At 38.5% G+C, this 22,334-nt stretch overlaps 1 pseudogene; it reads right to left on the bottom strand.

The window, feature by feature from the left end:
* Positions 1-619: 619 nt before the first annotated feature.
* On the bottom strand, positions 620-20,681 carry LOC125370962 (annotated as a pseudogene).
* Positions 20,682-22,334: the final 1,653 nt, after the last annotated feature.

The raw sequence follows: 22,334 nt of genomic DNA, 5'->3' as shown, positions 1-22,334 counted from the left end.
TCCCGAAAAGAATGCACCCATGATCAAGATGACTATTTACAAAGATGCTTCCAGATCTTGAAGGAAGAAGGACTCTCGACCGTGCCTCCTCCACCACTGCTTGTTCTTGCTCCTTTGAACCAAGAAAGTTCCGTAGGTAGCCGCTTCCTTGCTTCATGATGAATTCAAGATTTTCCACCTTTGGAAAGAAAGGAAAATGAGCAATCAAAGATACCTGCATCGCCCTTTTATTGCAAAAGATACAGACAACCCTGCAGTACCTTAGCTCCTCTCTCACCGCAGAAGAAGTCTTAAATTGGCAAACCAATAATGCCGCTGTTCAACCGATTCAAGAAGATTGATAATAGACTTTCACAAGTCTATGAAAAACAAGTTCTATTGAAGCTCATGTTACTTCTTTCGGATAAGAAGCCTTGCAACTACATACAAAGCTTTCATCCAGTCATTTTAAACTTGAGCAAGAAATGCAACAGATATTAGCATCTCACCATCACATTCTATTCTGCAAAAGGATAGAGAAATCTAAGGTCAAGGAGCACAATGTATCAGAGAAATAGAGAGAGATCTTTATCTCATCCTTTTATGTCTTCGTTATACCCTTCAAACAATATGCCACAGCTCAGATCCTGCCCAGAGCATCCAAGCCAAAGAAAAAGGTATCTTCTAAAACTTCATCTTCTTTCTCCCAACCTACAAAAGACAAAGGACCTTCAAAGCCTACAAAAGACAAAGGACCTTCAAAGCCACAGTTTGCCATTCAAGATACAACTCCTTCTTCAACCCGCCTCATCGAGTCAGATGTTTCGGATTCAGATCATTACAGTTCGAACTTCAACGATCTAGTTCTTACTCTTCCCGACCAAGAAACTAGATCCTCCGATCCACAAATTTGAATCCCAGTTGTAGGTTCTCATGTGTTAATGAACACACAACAAGAACCGTATTACATTGCTAAGAGCCGGACTTTGCAGAAGAAACGGAAGATCGAGAATCTCTCGCTCCAGAACTTCTCTCCCTCCAAAACCAAACCTCTCCGGTCCTTGGTTTTCTCTAGATACAGTGCCACCATCTCAATGGAGGAATAAAATCTTAGAATTCAATGCTTGGCTTGACCTCCGGATGATAAATCCTCACCCAATCTCCAAGCAAATTCTAATCAATTCACATCAAGATTTACCGGCACCTTAAGAGAATGGTTTTCCCATTTATCCGAGTATCAAAGGATACAATTTGTTCAACTTGGTTCATTGCTCAAGCTCAGCGCATATTCACCAACAATTTTTGGGTGATTACAATTTAATCTTCGGACAACGGAAACAAGAATATTTTGATCAGAATGCCGCTCCATGAAGAGAAAAGATCTAGAAACCCACTATGTTCATATGTCCAAACTCTATTATGAACTCACGGGCCCAATGTTGATGATCTCAAATATACTTTTGTCATCTCCGCTAAGAAATGCAAAATCAATTCAACGATGATGACAGAGACTCATAGAGATATCACTCATATTTCTCTCGGGAATCTGCAATTCACTCTAGCCACTCGACAAGATGTGAACAGCAGAAATATTCAAAAAATTGCAAAGGAGAAGCGTTGCTAAAGAACTTATGCAACAGGGACTATCTTCGGATCAAATGCAAAGAGAAACACTGTGATCGCAGATCAAAAAGAAAAGACATTTTTCTTCTTATTCCAAGGAATCCTCCCATTACAAGCGGAAAAGGGAAGAAAGATACCGGTTCGGAAAGAAGTCAACAAACAAGCGTGAATCGACGGTGTTACATCTGTGGCCAAAGAGGACACTATGCAAAGAAATGTCCTAACAAGCCGAAACAAACTGCTGTTTTCTTCATCAATTGAAAGATTCATGTCCGGAAGATCTATCCGACCATGATCTTGAATCACTTTTTCGGGAAGAAGAAATGGCTTCTTCCCAAACACTTTTGCCTTTCCTTGCTCGGGATTCCAGCTCGGGATGAAGATTCTTCCGATGAAGAAACTCCAATCTTAACTATAGGACCTACACTCCAAGTTAAAATTGAACCTCCAGACAAATTCCATGATTCGGATTCCGAAAATTTTCACTGGTTATCTCCTTTACCATCACCGGGGAAACCATCCTTGCAGATATAGCCCATCGCATTCCCCGATGAACCACATCCCTACATAATACCTACACCAAGACAAATTCAAATTTTCTTCCTCAACACTATCTATTCCTAGTTTTCCGGAAAACATAGGAAGTCCATCTTCCGTGAATCTCCGAAATCACCACAAAGACAACCGGGCCCATCCTACACCCCCGGTTTCTATTCACATCCTTCCCGGCAAATATGATAGGCCCGTTCTACATCGCACTATTGGACACCGGTTCTCATTGTACCATGTTGAATCCAGATGCTCACCAGCCTGCCTTGGAGAAAGAAAATTTATCATTTCACGGCAATGACGCAAGAAAAGATTCCAAACTACGATGGTCTCAAAAATAAAGTTGGAATACAGCTCTTCCCGGACCGCATCGTATGGATCTATGTCATCGGATCTTACTTATTTGGTAGAGATCTTCTTGTCGGATTCGACACCTATCATGTCATGGAGAAACTTCAAATTTTACAATGTGGACTTAAGTATAAGCGCCAGTTTCAACCTTATACTCAAAGTCCCAATCAATTCTCCATAACAGAGGTCCCATCCGATTTTGCACATTTAAAGGAATTATTTGTGCCATGCCGCTCGACTCCCACTTGAGTTTCCATCATCCCTCTCCTCCTGCATGTAAATCCAAATTTCTTCATTACCCTTCCTTTCAAGCTAAATGAAGACATAAATCCAACCAAAGCCGGTCATCCTGGAATGTCTCCTTCCGACTTAGCTTTGGCAAGACAAGAATGTCAAGAACGCTTCAACAAGGTTTAATTGAACCAACCCGGGCCTCCTGGGCGTCAAGCATTCTATGTGGAAAACGAATGTGGAAAAGTTAAGGGAAAGAAAAGGCTTCAGGATTGACTATAAGCCTTTAAATCATTTTCCTGTCAGGATGATAAGTTTCCAATTCAAAATCTCTTCCCTACTAGTTCGCTCTTCAAGGAGCGACTTTCTTCTCAAAGTTTGACTTAAAGTCGTGGTTCGGCAGTTAGGCATTCACCCTAATGACAGATACAAGATCGCCGCATTCCGCACGAAATATCAAGGACCGCTGCCCTTTGGCCTTAAAACGGCTCCTTCTATTTTCAAAGGGCAATGATCCGGATTTTTGAGCCACTTCGGATACTCTGTATCATCTACATAGATGATATTCTCCTCTTTCTAAATCCTGTCAAGGAACATGAAGAACTCCTTCAGCTGTTTTCATGACTTTGGTTCATTCCTATGGTATAATGCTCTCGGAAGGAAATCATACATTGGGCAATCCGAAATGGATTTTCTTGGCCTGAAATTAAAGAATGGGCAATATGAAGCGTGCCCTCATTCGGCCCAAGAACCGAGGCATTTTCCTGACGAGAATTTATCAAAAAGCAAGTTCAACAATTTCCGGGCATAATCAACTACATTCGAGACTTTATTCCAAAGGCCGCGGCCCATACAAAGGTTCTAACTGCACAAATCAAGAAAGATGCTAGCCCATGGGCCCAAGCCCATACCGGGCGTTAAACTACTAAAACACTGGCCCAAAAGACTCCGCCACTCTCTATCCCTCGCCGATGATGCATGCTGATTCGCAAACTGGCGCTAGTGACCTTGCTTGGGGTGCTCTCCTTTCGCAGGAACAAAACAAGAAGGAATCATTATGCAAGTATGTATCAGATGCTTTAAAGATGCTGAGCTTCACCATCATTCCAACATAAAAGAAATTCGCTAAGTATGCAATTCAAAAATGTGAGTTCTTTCTTGCTTCAAGACATTTCATTGTCGGAATGGACAACTCCAATTTTCCTCGTATCCTGGAGTTCAAAGGTCGCCAAATTCCCCGATAAAATGTTTCTCCGCCTGAAAGATATGATTTTGAAGTTCAACACATCCAGGCAACAAGAACCTCATTCCCCGATTTCTTATCTCGCCTCTCCAAGCCCTTCACAAATCCCCCTCTAGTCCTTCTTTCTTTATCTTTATGGCTCGGCTTTAGCCATCGAACCACACACCCGGATCAACCACCAACCCGCTCATTCCCGAATTCGAACTTTGGGTTTACAGACGATCTTAGCCTTTTATAAAGATGTGATTCCTCATCCGGAAGACTTCTCCGCTTCATTTCCATGGAAACTTTTTCCTACCATAATGTAGACATTTCCCTCAACATCCGAGTACCTTTGGTATCTTACATGTCTATATCATCTTCCCATAGAGCTTCCACTACTACGGACCTTATGGTTTTTGCATAGGGAAGAAAATAAGTCACATCCCCGCCGTTATTTGAAAATCATTATGCATGGCAACATCGTCCTGAAGGTTAGTTCATCAAGCAGCCTCCTACATGACATGATGCAGGCTTTAACCTACCACACCATCCTCTTTCTTCACCAACAACACAATAAAGAAGACACTGCCTCAACAACCATCACTCCCTGGAAAACCTTCCATGGCCGCTTTGAAGAAATGCCTTTCACTATGAAACATGCTCTACTTCATAAGGGGAATGAACTCAATCACTCAACTAATGAAGCATTCCCAAGAATCAGATGCATGGGAGACCCTCGGATCAAAGACGCACTGATTTCTCCTACTTCTTCAACACCTTCAACTTCATCCACCATCCAAATGAAGCCACATCATCAATGGAGTTAAACCCAAACTTTCCTAGAACCATGGTCGCAACCAAGAACCTCCTCCATCGTGATTCTCAATTATTGTCTCAAGAGATATCTCAAAAATCCTCGATACCATTCACATCCCATCACGACGCCGCCATAATTATGGCATGTTGAGTCGACGACCACGAAGACTACCGAGCATGGACCCACCAATAAGCGTGATTTGGTGAAGAGCGATAAGCACTCCACAAAAAGCAAAGATGCTCCACTAAGAAGATGCTCTATATTATTGTACTTAAAGTAGATATTTTGGCTTTTTGTCACATGCATGTTTTGGCTTCTGTCACATGTTTTCGTCTTTATGAAAAGGAATATATTCCTCTTTACGCATGCATTAAGATAGTACCTGCCAGTGGCAAGATATTGTGGTTTGTAAGTTTATCTTGACATCTCCCTTCCCTCCTATATAAAGGAAGGATCGCTCTCTTGTAATCCAAGTTGTGCAAGGAATAAACACTTATATTTCTCTTATCTTCATGGCTTTCTAATTTCTCTCTGCTCTTCTCATCCTATGGCAATGAATTAGTCAAGCACACGACCGCTTCATATAATCCAAAAGGGCTAACTCGACTAACTCGGCTATTCGAGTTTCGAAGAAGCAGGAAGACCCCCATGGCGAGGTGCCTCTTTGGTCTTAGCTTAAAGAAACTCTCTTGCCTTGAGTAAGGATATTCTCCTTGAGTTTACAGCATGAGGATTGTAACATGAAGCATCATCATCAATAGGTTGTAAATTAAGAGCTCTAAAAGTTATAAGTACATTACTAACCTCACCCAATTGCACATCATCACAATCTTCCAACTCAGGCATGTCTAGGTAATCCTCCTCACCTGGTTCCGATTCTTCATCACTCTCAAAGACCACATCACCACCTCAAATTGTCATGGTTCGCTTGTTTGGACATTGGGAAGACATATGTCCATACCCCAAACACTTGAAGCATTGCACTTTCTTTGATTTGAGGTCACTGTGCATCGTTGGTTTAGTGTTAATATCAAATTTAGGGGCTGGCTTGATGTCCTTTGATGCCTCACGACCCTTGTTAGGGGGCTGGTTGCTCCCTTTCCATGTGTTACTCCATTTTGAGCTAGGGGTAGCACTTCTGCTCTTGGTTTTTAATTGCTTTTCCACCTTTATGGCCATGTGCAACATGTCCTCCATCTTTACATAATGCTGCAATTCAATTATGTTAGCAATATCACGATTCAAACCATGCAGAAATCTTGCCATTGTGGCTTCTCTATCCTCATCTATATTGGCTCTAATTATAGCTATCTCCATAGATTGCCAATACTCCTCAACACTCTTACTACCTTGTACTAAATTTTATAACTTGTTGTACAAATCCCTTTGGTAGTGCGATGGCACAAACCTTTTACGCATAATGCGTTTAACCTCATCCCATGAACCAACTTCGTGTTCCCCATAACGCCTACGACCACTCACCAATTGATCCCACCAAATGGAAGCATAATCACAAAATTCAACAACAACAAGTTTAACCTTTTTAGACTCACTATAGTTATGACATTCAAGAACCCTTTCAACCTTCTTTTCCCACTTCAAATAAACTTCAGGGTCACTCTTACCATGAAAAGATGGTATTTTCATCTTAATGCTACCCAAATTAGTGTCAATTTTGGGTTGGAGATTATGTCTAGACCCTTTAGACTCACTTTCTTGGTCATTATCAGAACCATCCCCTTTAGACGTTTTAGGCATATCATTCAATAACCTAGTTAATTTGTCATTTTGATTTTGAAATTATGTTCTACTACATCTCTCAATGTATAAGCTAAATTTTTCAAAGTCAATGATGGTTCAGATGACATGGTTAAACCAGAAGACTAGGAAAGAAAACAAAAAAAAAAGGACGTGATCAAGTGGTATACTCTAGAGACTGCTTATAGTCAAAGGCAAAACAAGAAAAGATCACTCCCTCACGTGTTTCACTCACAAAGAATTGAATTCCTTATAGAAATTAAATCAAATTGTTCTAGTAACCACAAGAACAATTTTTTCACAACCTCTTAATGTTTATTAATTCTGAAGTTTAATAGTACACTCGTGAATCAATAAAATGAATTATAAGCGTGTGAACAAAACAAGCTTACAACTAATCGAACAAGACTCAATTAACCCAAAAGAAAAGCTTTTTAAGAGAAAACAAACAAAATTATCCAAATAAGAATTATAAGAATGAAGAACAGCTCCAATCAATTAAAAGGAATTGCAGAATGAATCAATCAAGAGTCAAAATGATATGGACATGGCCAAGCTTAAAGATGGACTTGATGGAGAGGACAACAAGAAAACCAAAGATAAAGCTAAGGATCCATTGAGCATGCTACAAGGCCCAATTACAAGGTCAAGGTCCAAGAAGCTACAAGAAGCCTTAATTGGCTATATGCAAGATCGGGCAATAAGGAAGCCCAATTGGTCATGCTAGGATAGGCCCAAGTAAAGACACATCTGAATGGGCTTTATTTAATGTTTTGCAAGTCCAAATACATGAAGACTAATGTGGGCTAATATTTGGGCTGAAATCTCTTCTTTAAGTTCAGAACAATGTTATTGCCTATTTTTCTTATGTGGCAGCTAGGGTTAATAGTTTTACTAGGGTTTTGGAAGTTCGAATTTTGATAAAATTATAGTAGTTGTTTCCTTTGCATATTTGCTTGAATTCTTGATGAATGCATAAACCACTTATCAAGGAATTGATCTATCCTTGTGGCGTGTTAAGGGTTAGGGTTTAAAGAACTTAGTTTTCTTTAGGTTCTGATCTTGATCAACCATACCTTGCAATCTGATTTAAGCGGTTCTTGGGTTTTGAAACTCAATTTGTTCTTGGGTTTCTAAGATAGTAATTCATGGGTTCATAATCATTAGGGTTCGTGGTTCTAATCCTTGGAGGTTCTTAACATTTGGTATCAGAGCGTTTTTATAGCCACCTAACATAATAAACCCTAGTAAAACTATTAACCCTAGCTGCCACATAAGAAAAATAGGCAATAACATTGTTCTGAACTTAAAGAAGAGATTTCAGCCCAAATATTAGCCCACATTAGTCTTCATGTATTTGGACTTGCAAAACATTAAATAAAGCCCATTCAGATGTGTCTTTACTTGGGCCTATCCTAGCATGACCAATTGGGCTTCCTTGACTAGCCCGATCTTGCATATAGCCAATTAAGGCTTCTTGTAGCTTCTTGGACCTTGACCTTGTAATTGGGCCTTGTAGCATGCTCAATGGATCCTTAGCTTTATCTTTGGTTTTCTTGTTGTCCTCTCCATCAAGTCCATCTTTAAGCTTGGCCATGTCCATATCATTCCCTCCTTCTTTAGGATGATTCGTCCTCGAATCAAGTTGATCACCTTGCACTCTCTCATTTTCATGATTTTGTCGCGGGTATTGCTTGGTAGTTGGCACATTATTACCTCCACTAGAACCACTTGACATGCTGCAATAAAAGTTAGTATGCAATAATAATAAAAAAAATAAATCGAAGGAAATTAAGGACCTCACCAACACTCCCTCACGTGTTTACTCTCAATTAATGGCGATGGTCACTCGTGGTTTCGCGACAATCAAGAATGATCACACAAGGCTGAAAACTCACACCACTCGGCCTTGTTTTCAAGGATTCTTATGTGAATCAATAACCACACATCAAGTTATTTCACTATGCTTGCAATGCACCAAGAATTATGATCTAAAAAGCTTAGTTGAGGCAAAAGCATGAAGTCAAGAAAAAAAACAATTAGTCACGCTTTCAATAAAATTAGGATCGCAAACAAGCGAAAACTTCAAACGGATGCAAATGACATATGAAGAAACAATCTAGATGTAAGAAACAAGAAAGATGCAGTTCGACTTGAAATAGGAAAAGAAAGAACAGGATTTAGGAAGCAAAAATCACAAAGAAGGTTGATCAAGAAAGAAGGTTACCTCTTTATGCTTTAAATGTGTCAAATCCGCCCCAAACTCAAAAGACACACAAAGAGGAGAATAAATGAAGGACAAAAACGAATTTAGAGCTGAATCAATTCAAATAAGATGGTATATATAGGGCTCAGGTCATTGGAATTTAATGTCCCTTTGAATCTTCCCAAACAGCCACCAAATCCTTATTTATGTAGGATTGTGAAAATCTCCCTAAACCTTTTAACAACCCTAATATCTATGTAATCACCCTAAGAACAATGATTTCAACACCAAATACGTTATTTCCACTAACAAAGACAATCAAACCAATCAGACCTATTCCTTTTTTTTTTTTGCTAATTCGGATCTGATATTTTTCTTTTCTTGTTTCGTTTTTTTTTTTTTTTTTGAATCAGAATCAAAAACTACAAGAATCAAGAACTAAACAATGTAGATCTCAAGAATACCAAGAATACTTCAAGAACTCAAGGAAAACAAACAATAACTTAAAGAAAAGGGATAAATAACCTGATTTAAGAGCCAAAGCTCTGATACCAAATGTTAAGAACCTCCAAGGATTAGAACCACGAACCCTAATGATTATGAACCCGTGAATTACTATCTTAGAAACCCAAGAACAAATTGAGTTTCAAAACCCAAGAACCGCTTAAATCAGATTGCAAGGTATTAACCCTTAACACGCCACAAGGATAGATCAATTCCTTGATAAGTGGTTTATGCATTCAACAAGAATTCAAGAATTCAAGCAAATATGCAAAGGAAACAACTACTATAATTTTATCAAAATTCGAATTCTTTCCAAAACACAACTTAAGGGGCGTTTTTATAGCCACCTAACATAATAAACCCTAGTAAAACTATTAACCCTAAATTTGCCACATAAGAAAAATAGGCAATAACATTGTTCGAACTTAAAGAAGAGATTTCAGCCCAAATATTAGCCCACATTAGTCTTCATGTATTTGGACTTGCAAAACATTAAATAAAGCCCATTCAGATGTGTCTTTACTTGGGCCTATCCTAGCATGACCAATTGGGCTTCCTTGACTAGCCCGATCTTGCATATAGCCAATTAAGGCTTCTTGTAGCTTCTTGGACCTTGACCTTGTAATTGGGCCTTGTAGCATGCTCAATGGATCCTTAGCTTTATCTTTGGTTTTCTTGTTGTCCTCTCCATCAAGTCCATCTTTAAGCTTGGCCATGTCCATATCATTCCCTCCTTCTTTAGGATGATTCGTCCTCGAATCAAGTTGATCACCTTGCACTCTCTCATTTTCATGATTTTGTGCCGCGGGTATTGCCGGTAGTTGGCACATTATTACCTCCACTAGAACCACTTGACATGCTGCAATAAAAGTTAGTATGCAATAATAATAAAAAAAAATAAATCGAAGGAAATTAAGGACCTCACCAACACTCCCTCACGTGTTTACTCTCAATTAATGGCGATGGTCACTCGTGTTTCGCACAATCAAGAATGATCACACAAGGCTGAAAACTCACACCACTCAGCTTGTTTTCAAGGATTCTTATGTGAATCAATAACCACACATCAAGTTATTTCACTATGCTTGCAATGCACCAAGAATTATGATCTAAAAAGCTTAGTTGAGGCAAAACGCAAAGTCAAGAAAAAAAAAACAATTAGTCACGCTTTCAATAAAATTAGGACTGCAAACAAGCGAAAACTTCAAACGGATGCAAATGACATATGAAGAAACAATCTAGATGTAAGAAACAAGAAAGATGCGATTCGACTTGAAATAGGAAAAGAAAGAACAGGATTTAGGAAGCAAAAATCACAAAGAAGGTTGATCAAGAAAGAAGGTTACCTCTTTATGCTTTAAATGTGTCAAATCTGCCCAAACTCAAAAGACACACAAAGAGGAGAATAAATGAAGGACAAAAACGAATTTAGAGCTGAATCAATTCAAATAAGATGGTATATATAGGGCTCAGGTCATTGGAATTTAATGTCCCTTTGAATCTTCCCAAACAGCCACCAAATCCTTATCTATGTAATCACCCTAAGAACAATGATTTCAACACCAAATACGTTATTTCCACTAACAAAGACAATCAAACCAATCAGACCTATTCCTTTTTTTTTTTTGCTAATTCGGATCTGATATTTTTCTTTTCTTGTTTCGTTTTTTTTTTTTTTTTTGAATCAGAATCAAAAACTACAAGAATCAAGAACTAAACAATGTAGATCTCAAGAATACCAAGAATACTTCAAGAACTCAAGGAAAACAAACAATAACTTAAAGAAAAGGGATAAATAACCTGATTTAAGAGCCAAAGCTCTGATACCAAATGTTAAGAACCTCCAAGGATTAGAACCACGAACCCTAATGATTATGAACCCGTGAATTACTATCTTAGAAACCCAAGAACAAATTGAGTTTCAAAACCCAAGAACCGCTTAAATCAGATTGCAAGGTATTAACCCTTAACACGCCACAAGGATAGATCAATTCCTTGATAAGTGGTTTATGCATTCAACAAGAATTCAAGAATTCAAGCAAATATGCAAAGGAAACAACTACTATAATTTTATCAAAATTCGAATTCTTTTCCAAAACACAACTTAAGGGGCGTTTTTATAGCCACCTAACATAATAAACCCTAGTAAAACTATTAACCCTAGCTGCCACATAAGAAAAATAGGCAATAACATTGTTCTGAACTTAAAGAAGAGATTTCAGCCCAAATATTAGCCCACATTAGTCTTCATGTATTTGGACTTGCAAAACATTAAATAAAGCCCATTCAGATGTGTCTTTACTTGGGCCTATCCTAGCATGACCAATTGGGCTTCCTTGACTAGCCCGATCTTGCATATAGCCAATTAAGGCTTCTTGTAGCTTCTTGGACCTTGACCTTGTAATTGGGCCTTGTAGCATGCTCAATGGATCCTTAGCTTTATCTTTGGTTTTCTTGTTGTCCTCTCCATCAAGTCCATCTTTAAGCTTGGCCATGTCCATATCATTCCCTCCTTCTTTAGGATGATTCGTCCTCGAATCAAGTTGATCACCTTGCACTCTCTCATTTTCATGATTTTGTGCATGGGTATTGCTTGGGTAGTTGGCACATTATTACCTCCACTAGAACCACTTGACATGCTGCAATAAAAGTTAGTATGCAATAATAATAAAAAAAAATAAATCGAAGGAAATTAAGGACCTCACCAACACTCCCTCACGTGTTTACTCTCAATTAATGGCGATGGTCACTCGTGTTTCGCACAATCAAGAATGATCACACAAGGCTGAAAACTCACACCACTCAGCTTGTTTTCAAGGATTCTTATGTGAATCAATAACCACACATCAAGTTATTTCACTATGCTTGCAATGCACCAAGAATTATGATCTAAAAAGCTTAGTTGAGGCAAAACGCAATGTCAAGAAAAAAAAACAATTAGTCACGCTTTCAATAAAATTAGGACTGCAAACAAGCGAAAACTTCAAACGGATGCAAATGACATATGAAGAAACAATCTAGATGTAAGAAACAAGAAAGATGCAGTTCAGCTTGAAATAGGAAAAGAAAGAACAGATTTAGGAAGCAAAAATCACAAAGAAGGTTGATCAAGAAAGAAGGTTACCTCTTTATGCTTTAAATGTGTCAAATCTGCCCAAACTCAAAAGACACACAAAGAGGAGAATAAATGAAGGACAAAAACGAATTTAGAGCTGAATCAATTCAAATAAGATGGTATATATAGGGCTCAGGTCATTGGAATTTAATGTCCCTTTGAATCTTCCCAAACAGCCACCAAATCCTTATTTATGTAGGATTGTGAAAATCTCCCTAAACCTTTTAACAACCCTAATATCTATGTAATCACCCTAAGAACAATGATTTCAACACCAAATACGTTATTTCCACTAACAAAGACAATCAAACCAATCAGACCTATTCCTTTTTTTTTTTGCTAATTCGGATCCGATATTTTTCTTTTCTTGTTTCGTTTTTTTTTTTTTTTTTGAATCGGAATCAAAAACTACAAGAATCAAGAACTAAACAATGTAGATCTCAAGAATACCAAGAATACTTCCAAGAACTCAAGGAAAACAAACAATAACTTAAAGAAAAGGGATAAATAACTTTGATTTAAGAGCCAAAGCTCCGATACCGAATGTTAAGAACCTCCAAGGATTAGAACCACGAACCCTAATGATTATGAACCCGTGAATTACTATCTTAGAAACCCAAGAACAAATTGAGTTTCAAAACCCAAGAACCGCTTAAATCGGATTGCAAGGTATGGTTGATCAAGATCGGAACCTAAAGAAAACTAAGTTCTTTAAACCCTAACCCTTAACACGCCCACAAGGATAGATCAATTCCTTGATAAGTGGTTTATGCATTCAACAAGAATTCAAGAATTCAAGCAAATATGCAAAGGAAACAACTACTATAATTTTATCAAAATTCGAATTCTTTTCCAAAACACAACTTAAGGGGCGTTTTTATAGCCACCTAACATAATAAACCCTAGTAAAACTATTAACCCTAGCTGCCAGATAAGAAAAATAGGCAATAACATTGTTCTGAACTTAAAGAAGAGATTTCAGCCCAAATATTAGCCCACATTAGTCTTCATGTATTTGGACTTGCAAAACATTAAATAAAGCCCATTCAGATGTGTCTTTACTTGGGCCCGATCTTGCATATAGCCAATTAAGGCTTCTTGTAGCTTCTTGGACCTTGACCTTGTAATTGGGCCTTGTAGCATGCTCAATGGATCCTTAGCTTTATCTTTGGTTTTCTTGTTGTCCTCTCCATCAAGTCCATCTTTAAGCTTGGCCATGTCCATATCACAATTCTTTAAGAACTACCCAACATAAATGGTTAGGGTTAGTTTTCCGTTCCTTCCTTTTTTTTTGAAATCTGCCTTGGTTTAAGAGGAAGCACCCTTACCAATAAGTTCGAATTTGTCGCCCCAAAATCTAACTTGAAAGTTTGCAATTGATTATGCAACTAACAAACTTAGCAATAGAACTAGATGAAGAATGTTCAAACAACTCAAGAAACTAATAAAAAGTTAATTGATTGATCAAACATGTAGATGTGAAACTAAATCAAACAAGTTAATATAATCTCAAGAAATTCACCTTAAGGAATAAGAGTTAACAACTCAAATAAAACTTCATTCAGAAATGTATATTGATCTTATGTGCTTTAGCCGAAATACATAGCTCTATTTATAGAGTCTTGAAATGATTCTAACCCTAAAAGGACTAAGAGATAAGCAATAAAGAATCAAACCCTAAAAGACTTCTAATTTGTGGCTGCCTCCTTCTCTAAGCATAAGTGGTGGCTGCCCTAGGGTTAGGTGAGACCTCCAATGCTTCTAGAAACCCTAATATGCAGCCCAATGCTTCTAAAAACCCTAATGTGCGGCCCAATGCTTCTAGAAACCCTAAGAAAACCTGTTGACTTTGATCCTTGATCTTTGACCTTGACCTTGTTCCATGACCAGAAGTTTAAGCTTTATTAATAGCAATTAATGTCACTATCTTCAAAGCGTTGTTATCTTCATTAAAAGCACCATCATTAGCCATCTTTAAAACATGCTCCAAGTAAGAATTTAAGGCTTGCTTGAACTTTATACTCCTCGCTCGTGTCATTGGTCCTCTATAGGCTAGTGGATCCATGCTAGTTGACTTAGATGCATCCTTGGTTGCATTAAACTCTAAATCAAGGATCCATGAGTGTGGAGGAGTATCACAAAGAAATGGAGAAGGCTATGATTAGAGCAAATGTGGTGGAAGATTGTGAAGCTACCATGGCAGGGTTGTTGAGAGGGCTAAAAAAAACATTGCTGATGTTGTTGATTTGCAACATTATGTGGAGATTGAAGATATGGTGAATTTGGCCATGAAAGTGGAAAGGCAATTGAAAAGAAAGAGGTATGATTCTAAACCAAATATGGGTTCTTCTTCTTCTTGGAAAAATTCTTGGGGGAGAAAGGATGATAAACCTTTTACTAAGTCAAAAGTGGAAGAAACTAAACCTAAAATTGACTAGGGTAATAAGGGAAAGGGTGAGAATCAACCAACCCAAACTAGGGGAATCAATTGTTTTAAGTGTTTAGGTCATGGGCACATTGTTAGGGAATGTCTAAATAAGAAAGCTATGATTCTAAGGGATGGTGATATTGAGTCGGAGAGTGAGGGGGATAGTGATGATATGCATGAACTTTGAACTTATCAAACTAGTTTTAGTTTGTGGCGTTCTCTAACCAAAATTTTGTGTTTGATTCATAACTTATCAAATCATACTTGGTTTATGGCGTTTGGAGTTGAATTCAAGTGCTAGTTTCATTGTTAGAACTAGTTTTTCCTAACTTCACTTGAGGAGATGCTTGGGTTTTGGAATCATCTTGATTGAAGGGTGTTTTCTTGCATTCCATATGGATCATAACTCATTAGTTATTGGGGTGTGTGGTTGCTAAGATGATGATTTCCTATCAAATGTGGTGGTCGATGCATTGTCAAGAAGGTATCCCTTGATCTCTAAACTTGATGCAAAATTATTAGGATTTGAATACATAAAAGATCTTTATTCTAATGATCCTGATTTTACTAATGTTTATGGGGTATGTGAGAAAGGGGGTTTTGATAAGTTCTATAAGTTTGATGGTTTTCTTTTTCGGGAAAACAAATTGTGTGTGCCACCAAGTTCTTTGAGAGAGTTACTTGTGAGAGAGGCACATAGTGGAGGTTTAGTGGGACATTTTGGGATTAAGAAAACTTTTGATATGTTGGGTGACCATTTCTTTTAGCCACACATGAAAAGGGATGTTGAGAGAATTTGTGAGAAATGCATTACTTGCAAACAAGCCAAATCCAAAGCAATGCTTCATGGTTTGTATACACCTCTTCCTATACCAAATGAACCTTGGGTAGACATTTCTATGGACTTTGTTTTAGGATTACCTAGGTCCAAGGGAGGGAAAGATTCTATTTTTGTTGTTGTGGACAGGTTTAGCAAAATGGCACATTTCATTCCATGTCACAAGACGGATGATGCAACCCATATTGCCAATCTATTCTTCAAGGAGATTGTAAGGCTACATGGAGTGCCAAGGACCATTGTGAGTGATAGGGATGTCAAATTGCTAAGTCATTTTTGGAAGACTCTTTGGGGAAAGATGGGGACAAAGCTTTTGTATTCTACAACTTGTCATCCGCAAACGGATGGACAAACAAAGGTGGTCAATAGGACACTTGCAACACTTTTGAGGGTTGTCATCCAAAGAAATTTAAAGAATTGGGAAGAATGTTTGCCACATGTGGAATTTGCTAACAATAGGAGTGTGCATGGTTCAACAAATTGCTCACCCTTTGAAGTTGTGTATGGATTCAATCCATTGACTCCATTAGATTTGCTACCATTGCCGTTGGACAAAGCTAATTTAGAGGGGAAACAAAAAGCTGAATTCATTAAGACTTTGCATGAGAAGGTGCGTGCAAACATTGAGAAGAAGACACTCCAATATGAAAAGCAACACAACAAAGGGAGGAAGCAAGTCATTTTTGAGCCCGGAGATTGGGTGTGGATGCACTTGAGGAAGGAAAGATTTCCTAACCAAAGGAAATCAAAGCTTATGTGTTAAGAACCTCCAAGGATTAGAACCACGAACCCTAATGATTATGAACCCGTGAATTACTATCTTAGAAACCCAAGAACAAATTGAGTTTCAAAACCCAAGAACCGCTTAAATCAGATTGCAAGGTATGGTTGATCAAGATCAGAACCTAAAGAAAACTAAGTTCTTTAAACCCTAACCCTTAACACGCCACAAGGATAGATCAATTCCTTGATAAGTGGTTTATGCATTCAACAAGAATTCAAGAATTCAAGCAAATATGCAAAGGAAACAACTACTATAATTTTATCAAAATTCGAATTCTTTCCCAAAACACAACTTAAGGGGCGTTTTTATAGCCACCTAACATAATAAACCCTAGTAAAACTATTAACCCTAGCTGCCACATAAGAAAAATAGGCAATAACATTGTTCTGAACTTAAAGAAGAGATTTCAGCCCAAATATTAGCCCACATTAGTCTTCATGTATTTGGACTTGCAAAACATTAAATAAAGCCCATTCATATGTGTCTTTACTTGGGCCTATCCTAGCATGACCAATTGGGCTTCCTTGACTAGCCCGATCTTGCATATAGCCAATTAAGGCTTCTTGTAGCTTCTTGGACCTTGACCTTGTAATTGGGCCTTGTAGCATGCTCAATGGATCCTTAGCTTTATCTTTGGTTTTCTTGTTGTCCTCTCCATCAAGTCCATCTTTAAGCTTGGCCATGTCCATATCATTCCCTCCTTCTTTAGGATGATTCGTCCTCGAATCAAGTTCATCACCTACATCAAAAGGACTCAAATCAGCTACATTAAATGTACCACTCACATTATACTCACCTTTCAAATCAATCTTGTAGGCATTGTCATTGATCCTCTCAAGGACTTGAAATGGACCATCACCCCTCGGACTTAGTTTAGACTTTCTTTGATTTGGGAACCTTTCTTTGCGAAATGCACCCAAACCCAATCTCCAGGGTTGGAATACCATTGGAATTCGTCCTTTATTAACCCTCTCGGCCACTTTTGCATTTTGCTTCTCAATTCTCTCTTTAACTTGTTTGTGTAGCTTTTTAACCAAATCTGCCTTAGAAGAACCTTCAACACTAACAAGCTTGTTAAGAGGCAAAGGAATCAAATCAATAGGAGTTAAAGGATTAAAACCATATACAATTTCAAATGGTGAAGTGTGTGTAGTGCTATGAGCGGCTCTATTATATGCAAATTCAACATATGGCAACAAATCCTCCCAAGATTTTAAATTCCTAGAAATCAAAGCACGAAGCAATTGAATCAAAGTCCTATTCACAACTTCAGTTTGTCCATCATGCATGGATGGCAAGTAGTAGAATAAAGCAATTTAGTTCCTAACTTACCCCATAGCACACGCCAAAAGTGACTTAGAAATTTAACATCTCTATCACTAACAATGGTCTTAGGTACTCCATGCAAACGCACAACTTCTCTAAGAAACAAATCAGCAATATGGATGACATCATCACTTTTATGGCAAGGGATAAAGTGAGCCATTTTACTAAACCTATCCACAACAACAAATATACTATCTCTACCTTTCCTAGATCTCGGCAAACCAAGCACAAAGTCCATAGACAAATCTGTCCAAGGAACATCGGGAATAGGTAAAGGTGTATATAACCCATGGGGTTGCAGTTTGGACTTAGCTTTCAAACACACAATGCATTGACCACAAATTCTATGCACATCACGTTTCATGCATGGCCAATAAAAATGCTCAATCAGAATATCATAAGTCTTTTGCACCCCAAAATGACCCATTAAACCGCCCCCATGTGCTTCCCTAACCAATACAGCCCCGAAAGAACAATTAGGAATACAAAGGCGATTTTTCTTGAAAGAAATCCCTCAAACACATAAAAATCAGTGAAACAGCCCCATTAGCACAAGTTGCAAACATGCCTTTGAAATCATTATCACTCACATACAACTCTTTTATGAACTCGAAGCCCGGCGAATTTAGAATCAAGAGTAGTAAGTAAAGCATACCTTCGAGATAGTGCATCAAAGCAACCACATTCTCCTTACCTTTCTTGTATTTGATCACATATGGGAATGTCTCAATGAACTCCATCCACTTAGCATGTCTTCGGTTCAGTTTGTCTTGCCCCTTGAGATGCTTCCAAACTCTCATGATCCGTGTGGATGACAAATTCTTTGGGCCATAAATAGTGTTGCCATGTTTGCATGGCCCGAACCAAAGCATAGAGTTCTTTGTCATAGGTTGGGTACCAGAAATTTGCTCCATTTAGTTTTTCACTAAAATAGCATATAGGTCTGCCTTCTTGCATCAAAACAGCCCCAATCCCAATGCCACTAGCATCACACTCAATCTCAAAGGTTTTGTCAAAGTTAGGTAAAACCAACAAAGGAGGCGACACAACTTATCTTTAAGCATATTAAAAGCATGTTCTTGTGCATCACCCCAAGTAAACCCAACATTTTTCTTGACAATTTCATTCAAAGGTGCAGCTATACTACTAAAGTCCTAAATGAACCTCCTATAGAAACTAGCCAAGCCATGAAAACTCCTAACTTGGCTAATATTTTTAGGTGTTGGCCACTCCCTAATTGCTTTCACTTTCTCCACATCAACCTCGGAGCCCCTTTGAACTAATAACAAAACCAAGGAAATTAACTTTATCCATGCAAAAGCACACTTTTCAAATTGGCATACAATTTTTCTACCCTAAGAATGTCTAGAACCCTACGCACATGCATGACATGATCATCAATGGACTTGGAATAAACTAAGATATCATCAAAATACACAACCACAAATTTACCAAGACACTCACGCAAGACATGGTTCATCAACCTCATAAAAGTACTAGGTGCATTTGTAAGCCCAAACGGCATAACTAACCACTCATATAGACCATACTTAGTCTTAAAAGCCGTTTTCCACTCATCACCAGTTTTCATGCAAATTTGATAATAACCGGGCGCAAATCAATCTTAGTAAACAAACATGCACCATGCAACTCATCAAGCATATCATCTAACCTAGGAATGGGATGACGATACTTTACCGTTATTTTATTGATTGCACGGCAGTCCACACACATTCTCCATGTGCCATCCTTCTTTGGAACCAAAATCACTGGAACCGCACAAGGACTTAAGCTCTCACGCACATACCCCTTTGACATCAGTTCTTCCACTTGCCTTTGAAGCTCCTTTGTCTCCTCCGGATTACTTCTATAGGCTGGTCTATTTGGTATGGAAGCCCCGGGTATGAAGTCTATTTGATGTTCTATCCCTCTTTGAGGAGGTAATCCACTTGGCATTTCCTCGGGAAAGACATCGGCAAATTCTGCAAAAGATTAGCAAACACACTCGGCAAGGAAAGATCAAGTTCGGTAGTGTTCAAATATACATCTTTATAAGTAACAACAAATAACATCCGACTTGAATGAAATGCATGCCTAACTTCACTTTCCCTAGCCAAAAACTACCCTTTGCCTTTGTTTTCTCTTTAGGGTGAATCTCACCCTTTGGGTTTTCATGTTCCTTTTGTTATTTTTATTCCTCACGCCTCTCTCTTTCCAACTTACATTGGTCATCATACACTTCCTTAGGAGAAAGAGGTGTCAAAGTAACTTTTCTCCCATCCTTCACAAATGAGTACCTATTTAGAAAGCCATCATGGAAGACCCTCGTATCAAATTCCCATGGCCTACCTAACAAGATATGGCCAGCATGCATTGGCACTACATCACATAGCGCCTCATCCGAATATCTACCAATTGTGAAAGGTACAACAACTTGCTTATTCACTTTGATCTCACCACAATTATTTAACCATAACAATTTATAAGGTCTAGGATGTGGAATTAGATTTAAACCCAATTTTTCAACCATTAAAGTGCTAGCAACATTTGTACAACTACCACCATCAATAATAACAAGACAAGTCTTACCTTGTACATGGCATCTTGTGTGGAAAATGTTGTCTCTTTCACGCTCCAAGGTATCATCTTCCTTCATTTGAACACTTAGTGCGGCGCTAGCCACCAAGAGCTCACCTCCCATAGGACCCTCAATGCAATCATCGCCGTCTTCCAATTGTGATATCTCATCATCATTATCACTCTCTTCACTTGCTGTTTCAATCTCCCCATGGTCTCTAGCCACCATTGCCCGCTTGTTTGGACATTGTGAAGCAATATGGCCACGCCCCCAAGCATTTGAAACACTTGATGTCTCTATTCTTTTCTTTGTTAATTTCGGGTTTAGATGTGTCTTTATTGCCTGAAATGCTTTTCCCTTTGTTGTCATTGGGAATAACCTTATCATCACCTTTCTTACCTCCTTTCCAAGAATTAGACCAATGTGGCCTCCCACTCCGAAGTGCCCTTATATTCAAACCTTGCTGTCCCTCTAGGTTTTAGTTGCTTTTCCACCTTAATTGCAAGGTGAACTAACTCCTCAAGCTCCACATAATGTTGCAACTCTACCCTATCGGCCAATCTCCTTATTAAGCCCACCAATGAATCGTGCCATGGTAGCTTCTCTATCCTCATCCAAATCAGCCCTAGTCATGAGCATTTCCATCTCCTTATAAAAATCCTCAACACTCCTTGTACCTTGCCTCAAAGATTGGAGTCTTTGATGTAACTCCCTATGGTAATGTGGGTACAAAACGCCTTCTCATGATAGTTTTGAGTGCAATCCAACTACCAATAGGCTCTTCCATGTTCCTCCTCCTACTAACCACCAACTGATCCCACCAAACTATAGCATAGTCACTAAATTGGGTAACCACCAATTTCACCTTTTTCTCCTCCCCGAAAGTTATGGCAATCAAAGATAAGGTCAACTCGCTTTTCCCACTCCAAATATGCCTCCGGATCAGTTTTTCCCAAGAAGGTAGGAATACTAAGTTTGATACTACCTAAGTTCCTATCAACATCATCATAGTTCCCATAGCCACCAAACTCACCCTCTACCTCTACCAAGATTTTGGTATCTCCTAGCTCCTCTACCCAGGCCTCTACCAACCCCACCATAGGCTGCATTATCATACTCCTCAAAACCCTCATCAAAGTCATCCTCATTCACCCCAATTGGCTGCCCATGATTACCTTGCACATTCCCTCCTTCATCAAGCCTATTTCCCAGACCTCGGGCAAGTGCATTAATTTGGTCCATAATGGCTTGTTGATTGGTTGCCATTTCCCTTCGTTGGGCTGCCATGTCAAGTTGCAACCTCTCCATTTGCTCATTCATATTTCTTATGCTTCGTTGCACCCTCTCATTTTCATGCATTTGTGCTATGGGTATACCATGAGTAGTTGGCATATTATTACCTCCACTAGAACCACTTGACATGCTGCAATAAGAGTTAGTATGCAATAAAGAAAAAAAATAAATCGAAGGAAATTAAGGACCTCACCAACACTCCCTCACGTGTTTACTCTCAATTAATGGGGATGGTCACTCGTGTTTCGCACAATCAAGAATGATCACACAAGGCCGAAAACTCACACCACTCGACTTGTTTTCAAGGATTCTTATGTGAATCAATAACCACACATCAAGTTATTTCACTATGCTTGTAATGCACCAAGAATTATGATCTAAAAAGCTTAGTTGAGGCAAAAGCATAAAAGTCAAGAAAATTAAACAATTAGTCACGCTTTCAATAAAATTAGGATCGCAAACAAGCGAAAACTTCAAACGGATGCAAATGACATATGAAGAAACAATCTAGATGTAAGAAACAAGAAAGATCTGATTCGACTTGAAATAGGAAAAGAAGGAGCAGTTTAGGAAGCAAAAATCACAAAGAAGGTTGATCAAGAGAAGAAGGTTACCTCTTTATGCTTTAAATGTGTCAAATCTGCCCAAACTCAAAAACACACAAAGAGGAGAATAAATGAAGGACAAAAATGAATTTAGAGCTGAATCAATTCAAATAAGATGGTATGT

Source organism: Ricinus communis, chromosome 8 (assembly GCF_019578655.1).
Source record: "Ricinus communis isolate WT05 ecotype wild-type chromosome 8, ASM1957865v1, whole genome shotgun sequence".
NCBI classification, from domain to species: domain Eukaryota; kingdom Viridiplantae; phylum Streptophyta; class Magnoliopsida; order Malpighiales; family Euphorbiaceae; genus Ricinus; species Ricinus communis.
This window is presented reverse-complemented; position numbering and strand designations above follow the sequence as displayed.